Here is a 25,441-nt window from a genome sequence, read left to right on the forward strand (position 1 = left end):
CCCCTTACATCAGACTTGCTAAGGACCAAGCCCCTGTGATATTGTGTCTTTATAAGGAGAGGGACACCCCTTCCTTTTTTGATTCATCTTTGGACTCTTGAAGAACATGAAGAATTCACTACATCTCTGTTGGGAGTGCAGACCATTCCAAAGACCTCGAAGAGGGAGGTGAATACAGAAAGCATCCAAGGCACAGGAGAGCTATGCCCCCTAACCATCCCAGGGAACAATGGGATAACATACTGTGGACCAAGGCCTGTCTCTCTGCTGGTGCATTTGAAAGAGTCTCCTGTTCACTGGAGGCAAAATATCCTCTGTAAGTGGCAGCTAAGCTCCATGGTGTGGGAGTGAAGAACAGAAGGACTTGCCTTGTCCTGAAGCTTGTGAATTTCAGCTCCCAGCCACCACATAACCAAGGAAGTAACCCCTACCGCTTCTTGCATGTCTGGACCACTTAAACCCCAATTTGGGCACCTTTGACACCATCCAAGCTACACCAGGGAAATCTCCAGCCTCGATGCCGACCATCCCTGCATCTCTGAGTTTTCATTCAATGCTGATGCTCAAACTAAACCATCTTTGTATCTGAGATGCACTAAATGTTCAAACTCCCCCAAGTTGACACCATTGCCTGGTCACCAGCTTCTTCAAGTACCACACCATGGTCACTGCAGAACCTCAATGCTGTGTCAACGTACATAAGCTTGCTAGCCCCCAAACGCCAGTCTCTGATTCTTGTAGCACTGGCGATTCTACATCACCTGCTGTCCCCAGCATCTTCAACCTGGAAACCACTCCCCGATTTGATGTTGACTGGCAAGGAATGTGCCCAGACTTCCGGTTTCCACCACAAAAACTGGTTCAACAATGTTGAGCCCCAAAGATAATAATAAGGTACTGCAAAGAGGATCTGTTCTCCTGGTCCACCTTTTCGTATCATGGTGACTTTTAGGCCCCCTACTCTACCTTTTTCTTCAAGAACTAAACTTTGAACATTGACATCTTTGAACTATCTTATTACCTGAACATCCATGCACATCTACTTGGAGTGCATTTTCACAAGTCTGCATTATCTGTGATTCTTTTACACTTGTCAGTTTTCCTAGTTTTTCCTAATTGAGTATCTGCATTTTATCATTTGATTAAAGAATCAATGTTTTGCTACAACTTTGATTGGGCATTCTTTTATTTTGGATCCATTGCCCTTAAGATGTTTTGGTTGCTACTCTTATCGGCTCAAACATTTTCTGAAGATGTAGCCTGCACCCGGCCTGAGTTACCAAAAGAGGAGAATGTGGTATAACCTTTGGTGTGCGCTTGTTTTGACTTTGTGATTGGGATCACAATCACTGCTGGTTTAGTAGTAGTGTGGAACCAAGTAGGCAGTTTATCCACTGCTACTCCCTGTAATCCAGCAGAGAAAGGAGTCAATTCATCCCACTGAGATACTCATATATCAAGGAGCCCTTTCTCTGAACCAAAAGGTTCTTGCCTCCCATAACCCTTAGCAGGTATTTTATGGTAAGCAGAGGCTATTGGGAGTGCTCCCATAACTCATCTCCGGCAACTAATCTGAGAAGCTCCTACACTTCCTCATTACAGTACTTAACTCAATATGCTGTGAGCAGACTCCATCAGCTCTTTATTTACTGCCAGAACACCAACCTTCATCCCTAACCGTGAATGCCAGTGATAAAAATACTTTGACTTGCAACAAAAGGCATACCTCCTTGTCTGTGCAGGTGCAAATATTAGTGCCAGTTAAAGGTTTTTGGATCAGACCAGGCTGCCAACCTTCAGAAGTCCCGAACTTGCACTTCTTGGGCCTCTGCCAATGAAGCAGGCAATACCCCTGTTGATCTATACTGAAGGAAGCAGAATAGCTGCCTCTGAATATGTCACAGCAATATTCCATTAAATCCACCTGCTGATCATGGCCACCAAATCGTTTTTGCTCAGATTCTGACCATTAAAAGTCAGAAACAGGGCATCTAATTACCTGAAACAGCTGTCCTTTCCAGGTACATACGCATTGTGCTCTTCACCAGGACAATTCATAAAAAGGCCAGCGGTAGTAGAAGTGACATCACAGTAAGTGGTGTCATATACCCTTTGACCTTAGAGAAAAACATCATTTGACTTTTGACCTTGATGATTTCACCAGACATGACATCACATATGTAACCAAAGCAATGATATTTCCCCATGTGTTATAACATATCAAGTAATTACTTAAATAACATTTGCCTGCGTTGGTTACTACCTATAATTAAACTTGGTGCTGCTGTGATGAACCATGTGTTGGCTTATGGTATCAAACGAGTACACTCCGCAGAGCCAATATAGGCCAGGGGCACTACCACTGTATGCCAGGTGCAGTCATTATAGGCTAAAAACCAGCACAACAATCACAGATATTTCCATAATATGCCAAGTGTAGCATCCACACATGCATATGCTGCTAACCTATTCCTGCTATAGCCGTAATATGTTATGTTGTTTCTGCCATTAAATTCAAAGCCCTGGTTCAAATGCTCCAGTAACATAGTTCACTGTAGCCTTAGATCCCCAAGAAATGCCATCCTGCTGAATACTGGATAATATCTCATATGTTAAATGTTAAAGGTATTTGTACCGCGCACCGTCACCAACAGAATAGGTCCCAATGCACTCATATGAATGTATGGTAATCATAGATGTTAATGTGATGTACAGAATTACATGTCAGCTTGTTGACATCATACTACTGAACATACTCCAGTAATGACTGTTAATACCTCATGCCCATGGTGAGCTTATCACATGTAATGTTCATCCTCGCATATCCCGTTGCTTCTATCATATGCAAACCAGCCTGTAGTGGCCCCGAAATGTCAGTTAATGCATCACATACATTGTTTAGTGGACACAGTGCACCACATGTCCAGTTTCTCCCATCATACTACTTAATTACTCAAGAATTGATAGTTAATGCCTCCTACGCTTTATCTAGTGATCATATGTAATGTGCAGCTGCTGCAGTCTCACCTATCTGGTGTCTTCTATCACATCATATCATCTAGACTTCTACTCAGGCCCAGCATGAGGGAACACATAAACACTGGCTCTCAGAGTGCTTCATTGGCTACCAATCCAAAATAGTATCGAGCTAAAGGCATTCTGCACTGCCCACAGAGCACTTGAAGGTCAAAGAGCAAAATTCCAACGAAACAAAATCCCACTCTACCTACCAGCCACTGTCCTAATATCGAGAAAATACATATTAGTAGAACATTTTGCAGGGGAACACACTAAGTAATTGCCCTTTCCACTTTGTCTGCCAAACGCTGGAATGAGCTAACAAGGGAAATATCAACCCTACGGGAACACCTGAAATTCAGAAAAAGTCTAAAAACGTGGCTTTTCAATGCTTAACAGGCAATGGTTAACCTACACCTATCAAGCAAACAGAGATGACACTCCTCAGTAGTTAAACTTTCACATGCAGACCCAAGCTAAGAGAATGCCATACCGGCTCCCAACTGTCTGACACAACACATGCCGCTCATAACGACTAGAACACATCACATCAAGGCACCTTCAAAGCCATAAGAGAACGCTTTCACTGCCTCCATGAAATTCAAAACCTCAGCACAGGACATCTTCATGCATCAACCACTAGAACCAAACCTCTCACCATAATGCAACATCCAACTAAACCAATAATTTGAAAGTACTCGCGAAACCCCAATAGTACTCCCAACATTTGATCCAACCCTCAACATCTCTCTGCCTTACTCTATACACACAAGCACAAAACATCTACACGCACAAAGATTTTAAAGATGACCCACTCTCCAGACTTCAAACATCATAAGCTTTACACAACTAACTGCAACTGACTTACTCTGGCCCTGGACAACATACACCCACTCTGTAAGCACCGGAAACAAAGGCTTAAATGCCTCCTAGACCTCCCACCTAGAAAGCTTACAAGCACACAGAGCTCAGGGTCCTGCTGATCTTCAACCTGAACACAAAGCATTGCAATCTTTCATTTCCCTATGCTCCCAATTAACTAAACCTCTTTCTAGATCTTCCACTCTTTCTAGATCTGCCAGAGCGCCCAGAGACCATGCAAATAGCAGTGGCATGAGGTGCAAATCCTAATAAAATAAAATAACATGCCATATGCAGCTTTGAAAGTTCTAAAATGCCATTGCACCTGGTATTTTCACTGTAGGTGATGTGCATCTTCATATGTCCTTTGCTGTAATCATATGCCCAGAAAATGCCCCAGAATGGCAGTAAATACCGTAAATAAATTGTAGATCACTAATTGTATTGTAAATACTCAAGTCCACTTGCTGCAAACATATGTTCTTCCTCAAATGCCCCAATAATGTTCTTTTTAAGATATCTGAATAGGGGTGCTTCAAAATTAGTATGCAATCACCAGATGAAATGTGTGGCCCAATGCCCATACACTAACCCCGCCCCGCTGCCCTCGCTTATTTTCCTTCCCCAGCACCACTATGGCTCATTCTCCAACCCCATCTCTGGGCCAACGTTGCTTCCCAAATCTGCTTTTGTGCAATTCAACTGTTGACATTCTCCAACTGCAATCAGGGCTGGACTGCCCCACCGGGACACCGGGACATCCCCCGGTAGGCCTCTGGCCTGTAGGGCCTCTTTTTGAGCAGAAGGATACACATGTGTTAGCTTAAACACATTGGGCCTCATTACACGGACGGCGGTAAGGGTTAACGGTCACCGTTAATGGCAACGGTGACCGTTAACCCTTACCGCCGTACTACGAGGTCCCTTTGCGGGTTGGAGGATTTAACGCCTGCTTCTTGCAGGCGTTAATATCCAACCCGCTAAGGGACCTCGGAGCTAATTACAGCACCGCAAAATTGCGGTGCCGTAATTAGCGCCTTCCCCATTCCCATAGAGCCCTATGGGGCAGAAATGGGAATGGGGAAGGGCAATGGCGGAAAGGGGGTTTACCGCCCCTCCAACCTTGTAATGGGGCGGTAAATCCCCTTTCCGCCAAGGCGGTGCCGGTATTTTACCGGCATGGACCAAGGTGCTAATAGCACCTTGGTCCACCGCCTACCGTGTAATGAGGCCCATTGTGTGATTTTCCTCGGCTCCGTCTGGGTGGTTTGCCTTGAATTGGCTGCCACCACTGATTGAAGCAGAGGCATTTTTTTTTTCCCAGCATCTGGGCTGGGCCCGCACCTGCGCAGGGCCTCCTGGGCTGGGCACCAGATTGGAACTGCACGTGCCCTGCCTGCAGCCCAGGCTGCGCCTGCGCGCACAGTGCACACATTAGCAGGCAGGCAGCTCGTCCAGGCTGCATGAGGCCTGGCATTGCAAGACAAAGATCGATCGATTGTCAGGTGAGAAGCGACTAGCGAGACACACTGCACGTTGATGATATGTATCTCGAGTCTCGACTCGAGATTGTCCACTTAAGTAAAGTTAACTTGCAGTGGCTGCCTGAATTCATTCCCCAGAGCCCTGTTATTGGGCCGTAGAACCGTCTAGGCCAGACTGGGTAGGCACATCGATGCTCGGCTGGTGTGGGTTCAGCACCTGGGTGAGGAAGAGCCCAGCCGAGCGTCGATGCAGCAGGACCTACCCCGGCCTGTCTCTGCTGGTAGGGCAATAAGGCAATGCCCGAACCAAAAACACAACAAAATGCTAGTTTGGGCCTGTTTTTTTAATCAAAGTGGGCCACTCTTTTGGCCCATGTGGACCGGTTTGACAAGTTACTTCGCTCTGCAGCAAGTAGTTTTGACCAGTGTTGCTGAATACATTTTGTTTAAATTGCCCAATTTGCATCACATTTTATCAAAAGCCTTGCCCTTGGGTACTACTCAAACAGTCTGTCACAAAAGCAATGAATTGCCACTTGCGATTGTGGGCCACTTGTTCAAGGTGCTCGAGATAATGTTATTCCCCAGCCTGACCCCGGCACCAGGTCAGACTCCGGCCGGTGTCTGCAAGTGGCTTGTCTCAGCCCAGACTGTCTCAGGTGGCATCATCCGTGCACGTCACCACAACTCTCCAAAGGTTGTGCACCCATTACACGTCCTCCAGTCCGCGTGGCTGTGGCGAGAGTCACCTCACTCCACCCCTCCAAAGGCCACGTGGGGTTCCCTTATCGCACCACCGAGCACATCATAAAGCGCCAAGAGGTGGCCATGCAAATGACAAAAAGAGCGCTATATAAGACCCAGCACATAACATAGGCACCTTGCACACAGAATGGGACCCATGGCACCACTTGCCCTCCACATGCACACTGCAGGGAGCACAACAGGGGCATCACGTGCACACTGCAAGGGTCACCACGGGGTGCAGCACATGCACTCCGACACACCTCGCGACCTTTTCACGTTCGGAGAAGTTTCAAATCAGGTCTCCTCTGGTCTGTGATGGCCATTCACTGCTACTGTTGATGAAATGCATGATTTTGTTCAGTTAAGTAACTTAATTTAAAGCCTGCAAGTCAAGTTACTTAACTGAACAAAATCATCTTTTTCTTGAATCATGCATTATTTGCAGCGGCAGCCAGTCCCTAAAATCATTCCCCAGGACAGAGCTCTCCAGGACTGTCCATCCAGGTTCCCTGCCTGGGGAATGTAGGGCAATGGCAGCGCGCGCGAGATGGGGGCTATCGCTTGTTTTCTTTTAAAAGTTGTGGCTGCCAGTGACGCACAGAATCTTCAACGAGCAGTAGCTGGCCTGGTGCAGTGATTAGACTGCTTGCGTGAGTCTAGCATGGCTCTCAATGATTTCATGTTGATAAATATGTTGATTTCTTATTGTGTTCCGGGTATGGAACGTATAGGGAGCATCAGCATGCAGTGTTCGTATCAATCTAAGCTTTTGAGTGCAATATGCGCTTTGCTCAGATGTGTCCCAAGACCAACGTTTTTAACACATTAGGCACGAAATGTGGATGGTTCCATAATGAGACCCCTCCCTCCCCCTTCACAAGTGGGAGATTATGAGACGGAAATAAGTAGAATTCAGTTCACCTATAGTCTTGAATGGGGCGAGGGATTTTAGAAGGTAAAACTTTATGGGAAAAACATTTGTGTCTGCAAAATCGTGAGTCTCTTTCCCGAATAAGGAGGAGTTGGCGTGTATGCTTGCCCGGCAGCAATGTACATATCATTTTGTTGGTGCATGCCTGGCACACTCACGTTTTACCTGCTGCAAACGTTTCTACCCAGTGGCAGTAAAATGGCTCTTGAACTAAAGTAGTCACCTAATTTCCACAGCATATGTCCATATGCCTTGGCATCAATCAGTGACATCACCTCTGACCCCACTGCTTGAGTACAAGTAGTGACAGCCTACATTTGGTCTCCTTTCGAGTGAAGGGTGGGTGTCACTAGGGAAGGAATGATGTCAGACTGAGTTATGCTGCGGGGGCCTGCATTTGGCATTACATGGCACATGGCCTTCTGAGGAGGGAAGGGAGGGTGGCATTAGGGAAGGAATGAGTTTCAATGCAAGCCTGCCTGGTCAGAGCGAGGTATGCTACCGGGCCCTGCATTGCCTTGGGAGAGCAGCTGCAATTCTGCTTTGCTTTGCTCTGTCCACTGTGTTTGAGATGCGCAGCATGTTCCTGAGTCGTCGTGTGTTCTGGTTATATTCTGGCTTATGTCCATCCACTGTCATTCTAGCATTCTATCAAATGCTTTTGGACATCGTATATTTGGGGGGCTCTGAATATCCAGCGTTTACAATTGGAAATGATAAGTTGGCGTTGCTATTATGAATGTTGTAGTGTGGGTATAACGGACCTTAATTTATTGACTTATTTTATTTCTTTGATTTGTGTAACACGCCGTGTGACTGAGTTTACTAGATGAAATATGTTGACTATTTCTTATGAATTGTTGAGTGTATGCGAGTTAGAGCTAAGGTGCAAAAGAGAGGTTTGCCTGCAATGGTGAAAAAGACCCAAGGTTCAAATGTCAACAGGGTTAGAGAAATAAATAGGGTGCATAAGATGGTAATAAGATCGCTGTCTCTGTCTTCCCTCTGTTCCCCCCTTTGCCTGGTCACGCCTTGAAACACTTGTGTATAGCCGCGTTATAAATGCTTTATCATCAGATGATATCATGGGCTCTGTGCAAGGTGGTAAGAGAGACAGGGAGCAAGTGGGGTGTCACAACAAGGGTGCTGCCAGCAAATGGCGTATGAATGTGCATTGTTGGGAGAATGAAAATAAATTCAGGGTGTGTGGCACAATGTATACAAGGGTGAGTGAGAGGTAAGTAGGGTGCAGGAGAGGAAGAGAGTGTGAGGTGAGAACGATTGGTGTAGAGTGTGTGGTGAAGAGAGCGAGGTACACATAAAGAAGACCGGTTACAGAGAGTGGGCTAGAGGCAGAGGGAGTGTGTTAAAGAGGGCGTGCACTAGAGAGAGGGGGAGAGAATGGTAGACACAATGAAGTAGAGAGGTGGGACTATATTAGAGCGAGGGAGATGGAGTGTGATAGGGAGAGAGAATAAAAGAGCAATTTGTTATTATTTGTGTAATCCTTCCTCATTGTTCTTTGGATTACAGGGTCACTCACCCCTTTACTGAAAGGTCTCTGTCTGCTGAGGTAGCTGCTAAGGGGCCCTTTTTGTGGAGTTTGGCACTGTATGTGCTATGGGGATGGGGTAGAATGAGGCACACTCTGCTGTGTGGAGGTGTCATGCGTGTGCAATGAGGACCTGCATGTGTGCTGATCAGCTCTTATAGGCCTTCGTTGTGCTGTGTAGCCTGAATATGCACAGTATATGAGATGGGGCACTGCTTGTGCTAAGGGGCCCGATGTGTGCCAAGAGGCCCCTGTGTGTGTGTGCTGAGAACCTTTTTGTGCTGAGGGGCCCCTTTATGTGCTGGCAGACCTTTGAATGTTGTGAGGAGATTGTGTGCATGTGGAGTGGCTCCTGTATTTCATGGGGCCCAATGTGTGCTTTGGGCCCCTCTATGCATGGTTTCCTATTCGGTTCTATGTGAAGGGTGAAAAAAGATCCATTGTGCTTAAATGTTTGTGCAACAGGAGTTGGAAAAAAGATCACCCTCCTTTCCCTGTTCTCCCACCCACATATGCCACTTCCTAACTCTCTGGGGGACACCACCAGCGTCCACCAATATTTCACAGGCCTCCCCGCTTTCATTATCTGGGGGCACTACGTGGAACTGCCATGACTCATCCACCCTCTCCTTACCTGACCCCTCCACTTCCCAGACCATTCCCTGCCTACCTGCCTATTCCCTCCCATGTCGCCACTTACCACTGCTCCCCCAACGCTGTCCTGTCCCCTTTCGCGTCCTGGTATTGTTTTGCAGTTTGGGGTAATGCCGCCCCATCGATGCGCCTCTACCAGTGTGGCAAGGGCCCATACCTGCCTGTATGAGTGGTGCTCCACTGTGTGCTGATGGGCTTGTAGTTGCTGAGGAGGGCTTGTAAATGCAGGGGCCTTTCATGTACCGAAGCACTCTTTGAAAGTGTTGATGAGTCCTGAATGCGCTGATGGACCCCATAAATGGACTGATCAGCATTTTATGTGCCGAGGGGCCAACCCCCGCATGTGAATAAGGTCATGTATGGGGGCGCATTGTGCGTGCTGAGTGGCCCCTGTGTGTTCTGAGGGGCTCCTGTGTAATGCAGAGTCTCCTATAGTGCTGATGGACCCTATATGTATTGCGGAGTCCTTGTATGTGATTGGGCCCCACAAGGCCTTAGATGCACTGTTTTGAGATGTGGGGCCACTACCTATGTGTTCGAAGGCCCCTGCATGTTTTAGGGAAGCCCAGTATGTGCATTATAAAGCTCTGCCCGGGCCCTTTGGAGACTCGGTCAGATTGTCAGTACATATTTTGGCACAAGTGATGAGATACCTTTGAGAATTAAGTGCATTTGAGAATATGGTGACCTGCCCATTTCTCAACCTAATGCAAATAAAAAAGTGCATTATCTCAGCTGTTTTATTTGCATTAGTTTTTAGGAATGTGCCCCTATATGTGCATCTTGTTCTGTTACTTAATAAAAACATTTGTTACAATCCATTTATTATTTGATATGTTTCTTATGTTTATTGAGACTGATATTGCACTCGTGGTTTGTCCATCTATCATTGAAGATATATTTTATGAGATCATGAACTTACTTAAAACATGAATTTTTAAAAACCATATATGATTATAACATGGTTTAAATGCACTAATTTAGACTAATGTTATACAACATCTTCTTGGGGGATACTCGCAATCCCCTCATAGAAGGGTTGGGCTCACACGCTATGCTAGCTCCTTCGACGAAATATGGGGCCACTTTGAAAAAAAAATCCAGGGCCACTTTTGGTTCCCAGTCCAGCCCTGACTGCAATCCTATGGCTGCTCTGCTTGGGCTGAGATACTTCCCATGTTTTAACGACTTCCCTGCGCACCACATCTACACACCCCTTGTCCTGTCCTCAGACTTATTGTAGCCAATAAAAGGCTGCTAAGGGAGGGACACATGGTTGGAGATTTGGGAAGTAAAGAGGACTCTCCCCAGGGCACGCTTTACTTTTGGTTTCTCAAGTAGAGCATTTAAGCTTTCGCCTGCCCTAGACCCAACAAGTGCATGCACCCCATTCAATTTGACTACACCTCTTCGGCATACACTGGCCCGAGAAATCCACCCCACTTCAATGTATTTCTTCCACCACTACCTTGGTTCCCTGCGAAGCACTGCCGACTCCCACCAAGGCACTCCCTTCCTTGCAGGCCCTGGATGTCTCTTAAAATGCACTTCTGAAAACAAAGAAAAGTGAGGAGTCAGTTTGTCTCCCAAGCCTAAATTCCTGGTGTAAAGAACAGTATTGATTGTATTTGCATGTGAAAGCCCTCACAAATCTCCACTTTTACCTACTTGTATACAAGTCTTTTCTCTAGGCAGTTCAACTGAGACACAAAATACTTTACTACACTTTTTAAATTGCTACTTTATTTTATTTCAGTGTAGTATGCTTGTTTGCAAGCACAATTCTTTTTGCAGAACTTCAAATTTGCATAATTAAAATCTTCATGCCTGTGTCAAACAGCGACAGCAAACACGTAACCATTAACATGCTTGTTATTCATATTTTATCAGCAATGCTTGGTACGAATGTGGTTTTGTCAGTTTGATTTGGCATGTGTTAAGTCCTCTTTATAAAATAATAGTGTTTAGTCACTGAAAGCCAACATATAATGGTACTGTGAGGAATCAGGAGTAAGAGGTGCACACAAAGCTGTTATTATACACATTTATTGAAATTAAAAGGGTTGGGAAAATTCCTCGCTACCCCTATGAGTAAGAGGGGTTTCCCTGCCTCTTCCAAACTAACTAAGGAATCTGTCATTCGCCAGAGTGTCCAAAAGAAAAGTTCTCCATCCTGTGTCCAACTCCTAATCGGACCCTCATTTCCTAGATCAAAATATAATGTGCAAAAGGGAAAATGTATTGGTGTCACTGGCTCATAAATCCTAAAGTTTGGACCCCAGTCTTTGGAGCAAAAAGGTTCAGATATAAAACAAAGGTCCACAATCTCAACAAAGGAAATGGGTCTATTTTCCCCTTTTGATTTCCTTTTAGCAAAGCCAAGAGTTTCACAATCTCCACAATGGAAAGAGGTCTCCCTTTCCCAATGATTTTCTCTGCTCTCATTCAAGTTCACAGCCTCAAGGGGCATGGGTATACCCTTGAACCTTCTCAGTTCTTATTATCCACACTCTCGGTGGGGTCTCTGTTCTGGCCCCTGAGTTCCATTCAACAAAGTTCCATTATGTTTTCAACAGGATACACTCTACTTAATGTTTCACCAAATTCAGCATAATTGGTTACAGGTCCCAGACTTGCTCTCTACCTGGTATACTGTCCTGCCAGTTCTTTCATATACACAGTTACAAGGGCATGGACCTTTCCTTGAGCCTTCAACCTTCACTGTGCCTGGTATACTCTGCTGCCAGGGATTCTTTCTTTCGGTTTAACTGGTATTTTGGGTGTGAGTCCCAGACTCACAGGGAGCCCGGTATACTCTCCTGCCAGAACTCTCGCAATGTTTATCAATATTACAAACAAAAGGGGGTATAGTACTTTCCCAAGTTCCTCTTTCTTCTTATCTTTCAATGTTATTAATTCGAGTGTATTTATACTTCCAACTTCCCCAAGTACTGAGACTATGATGAATACTTAGGCTAGCCGTGATTACGTGCTCAGACCACAACCCGGCATCCCTACCCTCCACTGTCGGCTCACCAGCGTTGTCATGCCTTTCCCTGGCTTCCCCAACCTCTCTCAGGTCATTCTTTGCATTCAGTTTCTCTTCATGATGCGGGCGACTCTGCCTTGCGGTGGAAGGGTGTCTGCACAGACTACTACTCTGGACATTGCTTGGAAAACTCTGTGAGTCCAGAAACACTTTACCAACTGAAATACGAAAGGAGTGATATACATGATCACTTGTCCTTACAATCTCAGGTACATAGGGATGACTATGCAGGAAGTGAAAAAACACCCGATAGAACATCGCTCATGCATCAGAACTGGTAAGACCATAGCCGCATTAGTTTTACATTTTCTGGCTGAAGGCCACACTGCAGACAATTTCAGATGGACCATTATTGAAAAGATCAAGCTACCAATAGGTGGGGGCAACTTCCACGATATTCTGTTCAGGCAAGAACAAAGTGGATTTTTCGGAACAGCACGTGTCAACAAGGGCTAAATGAGGCCATACAGTGGCAGGAACTGGCTGCCATCACCCGGTAGATTAGCAGGGCTTCCAACATCACGTCACTTTTTTTCTGCACCTCCTTGGGCCTTGCCCTAGACCCATTCCATACATTTGCAGACACCACTTGCACCCTCCATGTGTATCCTGCTCTGCCCGCATTTCGGTCCATCTTTGACCACTATGGGTCACCCCTCATGGCTAGGACGCCCTCCCAGACTCTTTGGACAATTGCGGGGCAGCCACTGCACCACCTGGACAGTGCTTCACAGGGCTTTAATGGTTTGGTTGTATCTTTTTTACTACATAACATTTATCCTCCCTCTGATACATATCCATCATCAGATTCCTCTTGCATTTTTGCCCAGCCCCTCAGATACCGCATTTTCAGCCAACATGCTCACTGCCAGCTGATTGCCATTCTGTTCCTCCTTGTTTTGGCCCGCTCAGGTCGCAATCCTACTGCTAGTCGGCACACCTTCCTGCTTGCCGCATATGCCGTACATAATGTTCCCATAGTGTTCCGCTATTAACAGTTGACAGTTCATGCAGCTCCTGCTTTTGAAAGCCGGAGGCATTGGGATCTGCCCTCCCCCTCTCCCTCCCTGTGTGACGCACTGTGATGGGCAGTAGCAAGACACCATAGGTGAGCATGATAGCCTGACCACGCCCATGCCCCACCTTCTGTGACGTACACGGAAAGGCCAGCTTGTTCATTACGCATTTGCCAGGTTCAGTTATCACTGCAATCCAATGACGGCGGCTGCTTGTTTACCTTTTCCCCCCGGAGTCCAAGAGGTGAGCAGCCGCTCATTGGCACGATCTGACGCTGTACACTACATTGGGCAAGTGTGTGATGCATCCATGCTCTTACTGTCGTTTCCGCACTTCATTTGTTGCAGGGGTCTGTGTCGGCTCAAGGTAGCAACAAATGAAGTGCAGAATAGATGCTATCTCCTTGCTGCATTTTTCAGGTCAGCATTTTTAGAGGCGCCCTTTGGGCCCCTTCACAAGAATCACACATAATGGGCTTGTAAACTGCACAGGCCCGGTGACACACTGCAGATACTGTGAATTCCACATTTGTTTTTGTGTTCCCACACAGGGGACAGAACGGCACGCCCAGGCAGCGTCACTGCTAGATCTGCTGGAACACGTAATTTTGTTTCCACTAAAATTGTCCGCCCTGAAGAAGATGGTCAAAACCGACAAAGCCATCGAAACCGGTCGACCTCTCTGGTTATGGTGTTCACATAACCTGAGTTAGAGGGAGTACTCTTTGTGTTTAGTGGAACCTTTCTCACACATAGTGAGCTCTTTTTAAAGACATCCCATGCTGATTGGGATGAGCTTTTAACTTTGCATTTTTGTTTCATTCGTAAAACCATCTGCATGTGGTTATAGTTACAGCCTAAAGGTGAATAAAGATAGTACTGAAATTCCTATGGCACCAACCACCACATGTTCAGCATTGCAGCCATTTCCCACAGGATCTAATCACAAGTCTTGTTGTTGAAATTAATGCGTTGGTTTTCGCTGGACTTTGTTGCTCTCTTTTTGAAATTACATGTTTCTCATTGAAAACTGGCCATACAATCAATGAGAACTAGGGTCAGTTTCGCTTGATCTATCCCTCTTAGATAGGCGGTGCATCACTGGCCATCTAGGAACAGGAACCCTCGTTAGGGCAAGGGTGTTCTTCTTGAGGGACAGATTGTCTTTCTTATGTGCTACATAAATATGTTTTGCATGTCATTTGTTTGACCTCTGCATTTTTCCTCCTACAGAACCGTTTAGGTTGTGTTGCAATGTCTGCTCAATGCTCCAGCTTCCCTTGCTGCTCCAAAGCTTCTTCACTGCCACATGTCCCACTTCGACATTTCTGATGCACTTGGGGATGCATCCCTGGCCCAGTAACTGCATTGCCTTCTCTCTGTACCTCTGCCTTGCCTCGCGCACCACTCTCTGGTTTCCCAGCCAGTGTGGGGAGAATTCTCTGCTTTCGTCTGATGTCTCTGTACTGAACTGTCTGGCTGACAGCTTAGCTTCCCCGATAGCAGCTATCCAGTGGAACTGTAACTTGCCTGTCAGCTGGTCTGCCTTTTGAACTCCCGCATTGGGAAAGGGAGTTGTTTGGAACCAATCAGATTTGACAAAACACTAGACAGTTCACTTCAGTTCACCTGAGTGATCATCCTTCCAGCAATGTCCTCTTCGTCTCAGTATTTCCCGTTTTACTCAGTTGTGAATTATAAAAGGTTTTGTCATTAGCCTTCGTGGGATGTTGCAAGATGTTATTACAATATGCCATAAAAGCATAAGGGATTGAGGGAGTATCATTGAAAGGAAAGGGGATACCATGTCTGACCCGATGTGTTTCCAAACCCCTGAGGGTCGCCTCCCCACATGTGGTCATCCCTCACATAGCCAGCCCCAGGGTCAGGATCAGGTAGCTTCTACCTGTCTCTGACAACACAGGAAAGGCTATCACAGGGAAAGGAGTGACAACACTATTAGATTCATCACATTACCAACCAGAGTTGAGAAGGTATGTGGTCAGGCAAACATGATGCCAAATTCACAGTTAGGGTTCCTTCTCCGGCTTCACTATTCAAAGTGTGTAATCCTGGACACATCATGCTGTGTAACAAGGCCTAAATAGGGAACCCCTCTCACCCCACCCACTAACGTTATACATCTTCACAGTGTTCAGTCAGAAAGAAATTCAAAGGATGTTTGGGCAAATAGGTTCAGGTATAGAGACATCAACCTTGGCCTTTCTGACCCTAAGGATATTATGGCCACCGAAGTTGCTAGCACCTTATCCAACTTAGGCTTCCAGCAACGCATCCTCGAACCCACCCATAACAAAGGAAGAACGCTCAACTGGATCATCAATTTAAACTGTAACACATCTATAAGCTCCAACTCTGCCTGTGCCTGGTCCGATCACCACATCATTATATTCCACCTACCAGCCACCAATCCTTGCCCCAAACCCACTATAGGACCATCTATACCCACCAGGAACAAGAAGAATATTACTAGGGGCAAGCTACTCCCACTTACGCTACCCATTCTGAACACAAGTGCCACACTGCACAACGACTCCACCGTTCTAGTGGACACCTTCAACCAAACTTTGCTCAAAGCTATTGACTCTATTGGCTCCGCTTAAACTATGGAAAGCTTAACAACGAGCCCATCTGAACTCATGGTTTACTCTGCAACTTAGAGTCCTGCGCAAAGAAAAAAGCAAGGCGAAACACTCTGGAAAAGCCTTCCTTGTGCTTCCAACAAAGACAACCTCTTCTTCGCATCCCTTAATAACAAGGAAGCGATCATGCAAGCAAAGAAAGAGACCTACAACCAGCGCATCTCGCAAGCTGAATCCAACACGAAGGAGTTTTTCAAAATCCTCAAAGAATTAGAATCCCCATCGCTCATCCCAGATACCTGCAGCAAAGACAGCTCTTGGTGTAACAATATCCAAAATGCTCTTCTCTCCAAAATAACCACCCTACAAGCCAAAATCAATGCCAAACAAAACTCCCTCACTACCCCTTCCCTTACTAAATTCTCTGCACCTAAAACAGCCACCACCTTCACCCAGCCTCCATTTAGCTTTACACCCCTCACCATCTCAGAGGTTGAAAAAATCATCGGTAACCTTAAACCCACCAATTGCCAAGGTGATGCCTGCCCTGCACCTATCATCAAGGAATCGGCTCATGTCCTTGCTCCCTTCATTCCCGCCCTCATCAACTCCTCATTTCACTCTGGAGTTGTCCCTAACAATCTGAAGGACACATGGGTCATCCCGCTGCTAAAAAAACCTACATTGGATCCATCCATACCTATAAACTTCAGGCCCATCACCACAGTCCTGTTCCTTCTAAAAATCTTTGATAGAGCAGCCTACCTGCAGATACAGAAGTATCTGGAGAATAACAACCTACTCGGCACAAGACAATCTGGCTTTAGACCCAAGCACGGGACAGAAACAGCCCTATTAGACCTCAAAACGCAAATTGAGGATTTAAAAGACCAGGGCAAACTAGCCCTCCTACTACTCCTGGACCTCTCGGCAGCTTTCGATTTGGTAAATCACCAAATCCTCTGCCAACATTTGAGATCAGCTGTCCACTTCTCGGAAAAAGCCACCAACTGGACTAGCTCCTTCCGGGATAACAGGCACATGAGAGTATTTTCACCCACCTCATCGGCCGATGCATCCCCGGTCCCCTGCGGAGTTCCACAAGGGTGGCGTGTATCTCCTACACTCTACAATGTATTTACCAAACCTTTGTTTGATGTGCTTGACTATCTGGGTGTCACCTATACCAACTACGCTGATGACATCCAGATACTCATCCCTATCACTGTTGACTACATCGCAGACTACAAAACTTTGAATGTCATCTACCAAATTGTCCAAGCCTGGATGGCCCAACACAAGCTCTGTCTCAATGATGACAAGAAGGAGCTCCTCATCCTGAGCATCCAACAAAGACGCAACAAGCTAGACCCCTCGCTCAGCATCTTCAATATTGACGGCAACTCCATCAAAGTGGCCAATGACAACAAAACCTTGGGAATCTACCTTGATTCTACCCTCTCCCTAAAAAGACAAACTAATGCAGTTGTCACTGCCTCAGCTTACACATGCAAGCTGATCACAGCTTGCCGCTCCTTCCTCTCCACTCAGAACTGCATCATCCTCGCCAGAACCCTGGTCATGTCGAAACTCGATTAATGCAATGTACTCTATCAAAGCACCAACCAACGCAACCTCAACAAACTCCAGATCACTCAAAACAATGCTATTAGAGCAGCCCTCAACATCCCTAGATCTGCACATATCACTGAAACCAAGAAGAGCCTACACTGGCTCTCAGTTGCCCAAAGGATATTACTCAAATCCCTGACCCTCACTCACAAATGTGTAAACAACCAGGCCCGTATATACCTAGCCTCTCGATTTTCTCAGTACATACCCTCAAGATCTCTCAGATCTGCCCAAGCACACCTCCTCACAATCCGCAGATACAAACTACAGACAGCCGGAGGTGTTAGCTTCCCAGTCCTTGCTGCCAAACTCTGGAACTCACTGCCACTCACCATTAGAACCTTGCCTTCCCCTACCTTATTCAAACACAAAGCCAAGCTCTGGCTATCCGCTACATCTGACCCACTGCCTTCTCATGCCATCTGACACTGCCCTGTACTTTACTGCCTTTGCTCATAATGTTTGCTCTTAATGATTGATTGATTGATTGATTGATTGTAACTGTACCCTGCCATTCATGTATGTACATGTATGTATGTATGTATCTGCCATAAGATATGCGCCCGGTTGCCCTCGGGCCTGGTGCGCTATACAAATAAACAAAATACAAATACAAATAGTAATCACAGTGACGTTTCACATATTGCGCACAGCAACTGCTATTTTCTGTGATTTTATTTTTAGTCATTTTAATATGCATATAGAAATTAGCAGGGCACCCATGTCTCTTGCTGAACGAGTCCTGCAAATCATAGAAACAATACATGTTCCCTTAATAAAGCACAGTGACGGATTACCATTTAATCAAACTATGATGGGACACTCAAAAGATGCCACCTTCTTGCTCGAGATAGACGCCTTTTTAACCCATTCAGTTTGGACAAGAGATGATGCGCGGCAGTGAAAAATCTAACGCAGTGTGCATTGCAGAGACTTTGAAATTAGCAAGTGGATGGGAACATAGTTGAAAAGCTGGAATGTTTAAAGAGGCACAATGAAAACAGGTGTTTGTAAACTTGGAAAGTTGCCTCCAATAGTATGTGGAACCCTATGCTGATATAAATCACCCATAAACCGATCATAAAGCATTTTAATTTACATGTTGACCCTCCTCTAGCTAAATCTATATTTACTTAGAGGCTGCACTTTGGTATGTGGGAACGCTGAACAGGGAAGTAATTTCACCAAAATGCCTGGGGTAGCGGAAGTGACATCACATGACCTTTGATGACATCACAGCAAGTAATGTCATTTGACCCCACCCCGAAATGATATCATGAGAAGTGTTGAAACATGACCTTTCACTCCTTGACAAAACAGGAAGTGGCATCACATAGCATTGTTCCTAAGTACACTATGAAACATATGGTTAAGATATCACTGTAATGTGATATACATTTTATCCAAGAATGGATCACCACATGTATCGTAAATATCAGTGTGTATAGGCTCATATTACCAAATTACTGTGAATGCAAGCAGATGTCCAATGCCAAATGATAATGATGTGTTATTATATAGCACTTGCGCTTAAGAGCATTATATAGAACAAATATGCATAAAATATCGCCCACCAAATATGTTTTGGTAGTCATTTATCAACCTCAGAAGGATGAAAGGCTGAGTTGACCTTGCCTTGTTTCAACCTACAACCTGCAGACCACACACACATCGCAGCAGCCAGTGCTCAACGCACTGAGCTATCTTACCAGCTATAGCTATCGTACCCGCTCTAGTAACATGAGCAATTTACACGTCTGAATGTTCTCAAAGTAAGAAAGCAAATTACACTCTATAGCGGACACGATTAAACTGGTAACTCACATTTTTCAGCAGGCGAGTTCATCTGCAGGTCTAAGTTTTATACTTGTGGAACCCCCTTTTTTTACAGAACTGAAGAAGAAAGTGAGCCTCTGGAGAAACAAAGAGCCACATGGCACTGTTGGCCCAGGAGCTTCAATTGAAAAAAACAAGTAAATATTTTAAAAGTTTCTTTTTCGTTTAAGGTAGCAAGGGAGACCACAAGGGCAGCAAGGGAGAGCTCAGGGGTCGCAGCTGTGACCCCTGGCGACCCCGAACCCAAAATGCCATCCTTGACACTGAACCCATTCCGTTCTTCACTCATCTGCCAGACTTAAGTCGTAATGGCAGCCCAAGTCAGGGCAAAACCTACGTGCGCGACTGCAGAGACTTTGCTTCTGGGCGTCCCTCTCTGCCTGGGGCTCCATTAGCCCCAAATGCACCTGGTGGTGGGTCATGATCACATTACAGACATTTTGTCCATCAGTGTTCATTATATCAAAAACAGTCCACACTATCAAATTTAAAGTGAACACGTTTAATAAATCTGCTGCCTTAATGCAGTATGCCGCTTAGGTGGGGTGCCAGTGAGCCTTACAGTAAATGCTGACTGTTTTTACCTTTCTGTGAAGAAGCTTTGCATTGACTCACTCCTGGTGTGCTTTTAAACTATTATTGGTGCGCTCAAAAGAAAGCTCCTTGGACCCTCCACAGCACTGCAAGCAGTCGGCTCTTGCTGGTAGGGAGGCGAAGTTACACTCACTCACGTGACAGTATCACGTGCCTTACCTGGATACTTCAAATTGCAGCCAGCGCCACCCTTGTGGCATAAGCCCTGGTGGCAGAAGGGCTGGTGCTGTTTGGCTGTTTGCTGTGATCTGTGCGAGGAGCAGGTCACTTGGCTTTGCAAGCGTACTGCAGTGGGAGACTGTTGAGGCAAGTCCTCTTTGATCCCATTGTCTTTTTTTTCATTCGTAACTTTGGTGTTTTAAAGAGCACACATAATAGGGAAATAATCAAAGTTTTCTTTTTTTGTGTGTAGTACCTACAACTCTGGTTGATGTTGTTTTGATCGTTTCTTCATTCATACACACTTTCCGAATCGGGGACTGCAGGGTGAGGCTGTTGTCTTTACCCTTTGACCCGATTTTTGTCCAGTAATTTCCTGCTGATTGATCCCAATGAGATCAGGACTACGAAGTGGAGTTGTTTTATGTACACCTTTACAAGAGCCTATGATGTTACCCTGTGGACTTAGTGGTACCCAGCGGGGGGATGTTTTAATACCTGCAAAGAATATGCAAAGTATACATACTATGGCAAATATCCCACTACCACCAGAAACAGGGATAACATTTACCACGGATGATGAGATTCAGGCATGTGAAGTCCAGAAAACAGCTGCAAAAACGGTCCTTATGCCTAGTAAACCAGCCTGTGCACTTGAATCAATAGGGCCTTTCCGTAAAGGGATCAGCAACAGAACATTGGTCGTACAGTCAATGTTGGAAAGTTTCCCTATTTCAACTATTACACCCCAAGGCTATCAGAAGGGGTGTAAAGCAGTAATTTCAAATGTCTCAGCCCCTCGGGCATCTAATTCAATGCAGCTCATAAAGCCCATCTCAGGTCAAAGAGTTATGGACCACTATTTTGTTAAAACAGTTACCGCAAGCACTGAGATTAAATCCTTACCCGTCCTAAAGGGAACAGCAATGTTGGATCATTCAGTGGTGACTGCGCAGCCCATTTTTGGGGGTCTTAGAGATCTGACAGACATTAGCATCATTGAATTGGCTGATCAAGCAGAAGACGAGCTGGAGGCCCTGAATATGGAACATTCTAATCCACAGTCTCAGAGGCCCCTTAATGCTGCTGCTTTTGATTCACCAACTCCATTGGTGGATCTCATAAATGAGGAATCACCTGGTCACAACCAAGAAGACTGTCAAATTCTTTTACCAACGAGGGAAGACCTGGGAGTCCACGAAGGCTCCTCAGAGTTACACCATACATTGAAGGAGGTGGATGAACGTATTTGCCTATCTCACCCTACTGTATCGGCTCTGAATATGGTGTTAAGTCCTTTTGTGGCCCTATATGACAACATATGGGCTGAACTGAAATACACCAACACTATATTAATTAATGTTACTTCAAAACTTGAGGAATTAGAGTTTGAGATTCCGTTTGCTAACGTGCCCATGAGAGATGAGGATCAAATTAGATCTGTATCACAGCCTAAGGCAAATTCTGATAATGCCTTGGGGTCTGTCATTGAAATCTCTGACGATCTGGGTTCTAAGGATCAGCCAAACCACATGGGAGTGAGGTCATCATCTAGTGGAATGGACCCTTTAACTAATTTGCCAGGACAGGGAACTACTGGGACTATGGTGGACATAACTGATATTTCTAATGATGAATTCCCAGTAGAGGCGGTGGTTAATATACTCATGGAGGGTGAAGGAACCCTAGCCTAAGGGCAAGAGAACCCTCCAGTTTCTAAAAATAAAACTATTACTGTGATGAAAGGTAAAGCTTTGAAGCGGAGGGCAGGGGCCAAAAAAAAACAGATTGTTATCCTTAAGAAAGGCCCACCGGACTCTGTTTCAGGCTAGACTATCCCCTGTTCCGGAACAGGTAATGGCAGTACTCGAACCAGTGTTGGTAGCTCAGAACATATCTGAGAATATTTCAACTATACCAGGTAGGGTGGTCGGGGTCTCAGCCCTCCGGAATCCTATCATAGGGTCACTGGTAAAGTGTACGTACATTACAAGGGTAGTGGAAGCTATCAATATGAATCAAGGTGTGAGACTGAATGATTCTCCCATGACCCCATTCCCATATTTAACTGAGTCTTGGGGTGAGCGGGGAGGAGGTCCTGGCAGATTTAATCCATTTAATCCATTAATTCATTTTCTAGTCAATTTCCGTCTATCTGGGGTTCATCAGAGGGGGCAACTACCTTGTTTATGCTGGGGAATAAAGTGGATGGGAAAACGGCATATGCAAGCTCGATAGTAAAGCCCCCTGTAGTCCCAAATGAAGTGCCGGTGGGGAGTCGTGGTGTTACAAACAACCTTGCCAGACCCATGTTGGATACAGGGGATGCCCCTATTACACATTCGCCCCTTCCATGTCCTAATCTTACTTTCCCTATAGGCAGGATGGTGGCAGGATCTGGAATGGGGAAATTAATATTCCTCAAAGAAGTGGCTGACCTCCCCCCTGAATCTAACTATCCTAGAGTGTCAGCCAGTAGGAAGAATTTGCTGCAGCACTTTCACTACCCCTTAAGTGCTACTGTTTGAGGGCCCACTGGTGCTCCTGTAGGGAATGCAGAGCCATGCTATAGTCCAGCGGGCGTCCCCCTAATAAAACATTCTTACTCTGATGTACTCAAAGTGAAAATAGTCACACAACAGAGGGGTGGGGGCCACGCAACACATCAAGTTAAGATCCACTGTACTTTAGGTTCGGACTATCAGATCTGTTTGAATCGGCCAAATATTCTAACCATTTTTGCATCTATCCCAAGCCTTGGCTTTGGTGTCATCGGCAGATATTGGGAGAGTTTCCTTCCCAATTAGAGAAGATTTGAGTACAAGTATCATGTCTCTGTCCTCTCCGCTAGTAAGAGAACTCATCTTTACCCGAAAAGAAGAACTAGCAGAGATGCGTTTTGAAATCTCTCTGATTCAGGAATTAAAGAAGGGAATTGTTAAAAATGGGAGGAGCCAATCTACTGCTAGTTTTCCCAAGGCTGCCGCAATTACCGAGGGGTTGGCCCAGGGTGGAGTGTCGAATGATATGGATTGGGCATCCATTATCTCCTCTCTATGGCAAAAATTGGTCCCATGAGCAGACTCCGCCTGTGGGAGAGAATTGGAATAGCATAATGCTATGTTTGAAATCTTGGAATACCCGAGGTAATATCCACCTATTCACAAATCGTGTATGTATGAAAACTCTGAGAAAGGTGAACTGTATTTGTCTGCAAGAGACATGGCTAACCTCAGCACCCACTCTGGATGGCTATAGTGTTTTAATCCAATCGGCTTGAGATGGGACGGAGGGGAGACCATCGGGGTGCCTTTTGACTGCCATAGATATTTCCCTCGGCCTCAGTGGGGCGGCAATTGTGAACTTGCCCTTTGGTGTATTGGGTGTTGACTGTAGGTCAATATCTATTGGCATAAAGGTATTTAATTGGTTGGCCCATTTATAGATTGCCTTTGTCAGGTGCTGGACGAGTGGATGGAAAACCACCCAGATGGCAGGGTTATAGACATGGGAGATCTAAATGTAAATGGTGTATATTCTCACAGATTGGGGGAACTGGAAATTACTGGTGAGGGTATTTCAGCGAAGGAAGTGGCTGGTCAGAAATGGATAACAAATTTGGGAGGTAGGGGTCTTTTTCCACTGGTGGGGAAAAGCACTGAAACAGGGAATGCTAGTAGTTGGCATACTTGGCAGAGAGGGGATAGTTCCTCTCTGATCGATTATATTTTTCTAGATTCCTCCCTTATGAACTCATGCCTGTCATTTGAAATACTTAAAAATGATTGGAGCGACCACTGTGTTCTCGCAGCACAATTTAATTGGGTTCTTAATATTAGAAAACGTGGGCAAAAATTAAATTTAGTGCCCAAGGTAGGGCGGAATGCTGTTAAGTGGACTGACCCTAAGATTCGTGCCTTGAATTCTGAAATACATCACACATTGAGTCGTTCAATCAATGATTGGAAGCTCCAAAATTTGAATTCAGTCGAGTTCCAGTCATTTGTGGGTCAAATGACTGATAAAATGGCTTTGGGAATGAGAACAAACGGTTTTTGCCAAGTTAGGCATGCCCATTGTTATAATTCCGATGTAGCATCTGCAAAAAAGATGTTAAGAAGAACAATAAAGCATATTCAGAGTACTAATCAGGATGAGGCAGTGTGCAGAAAGTTCATAAGGAAGGTTAAGCAATCATACAAGAATTATTGTAAGTTTATTAAATCTGTAATGCTTCAGAACGACTTAGAAAAGATGCTTGGAACCCTAATCTCTGCAAATGCAAGTGCGTTTTGGTATTTGGTCAATGGGCAGGACCCAAACTATACAACTTGCCAGTCAAACTCAATTTCAGAAAAAGATTGGGTCGAATATTTGGAGAGCGGATTTGGTAAATCATTGATGGACCCACCATCGGTTTTGAACTTGACTATAGGGGATAGGTGGAACCCAAAAATTGAGCTAGAAACCATCTCAAAACGAATTACCAGATGTAAGCGCTCTGGGGCTCCGGGCCCAAATGGCCTAACAAATAATACATTTAAGGATGATCCTAATTTGTGGGCCCAGTTGTTGCACCTGGAGTTCAGCGATATGTTGTCCTCAGGGATGACCCGTGCATCCTGGAACACAGCACATATTGTACCACTCTTCAAGTGCGGCAGCAGGACTGATCCGGCAAATTATTGTCCGATTTCTTTAATTGATGAGGATTATAAGATCTTCTCATCTTTCCTGTTGTCACACTTGGAGGAGTGGGCTCTTAGGAGCCACCCGCTGGCCCAATTCCAGACAGGGTTCAGAAGGGGTCATTCGACCAATGTCAACGGCCTGGCCCTGAAGTGTGTACAAGAGGCGGCATGGTCAATAGCGGACGGTTGCACGTATATGGCTTCAATCGACCTGACTGCCGCGTTTGACCGGGTTGACCGGGGCAGGTTGTGGTTAAAACTGGCTGGTTGGGGCCTACCTGTAGGGCTTTTGAGATTAATCTGTGGGGTCTAGGAAAACTGTGGGGTTCAGGTCCGTTTGAACCAAGAAGGAAATTTATCAAGGAGAATTAGATCCTATCAGAGGGTCAGACAGGGTTGCACTCTGGCACCCTAGCTGTTCATCCAATACTTTTCAGATGTAGCCATCTCACTTGCTAAAGAAGGACTGCTGGCCGCTAAAATTGGCAAGGACAAAATTATCTAGTTAGCATATGCTGATGATCTGTTGATCTTTCATAACACCAAGGTTGGGTTGCAACGGTCTTTAAGAAATTTTGAAGCTTATCATAAAACCAACGGTCTACTCATGAATC

Source organism: Ambystoma mexicanum, chromosome 1p, assembly GCF_040938575.1.
Source record: "Ambystoma mexicanum isolate Mex_15411 chromosome 1p, UKY_AmexF1_1, whole genome shotgun sequence".
NCBI lineage: Eukaryota > Metazoa > Chordata > Amphibia > Caudata > Ambystomatidae > Ambystoma > Ambystoma mexicanum.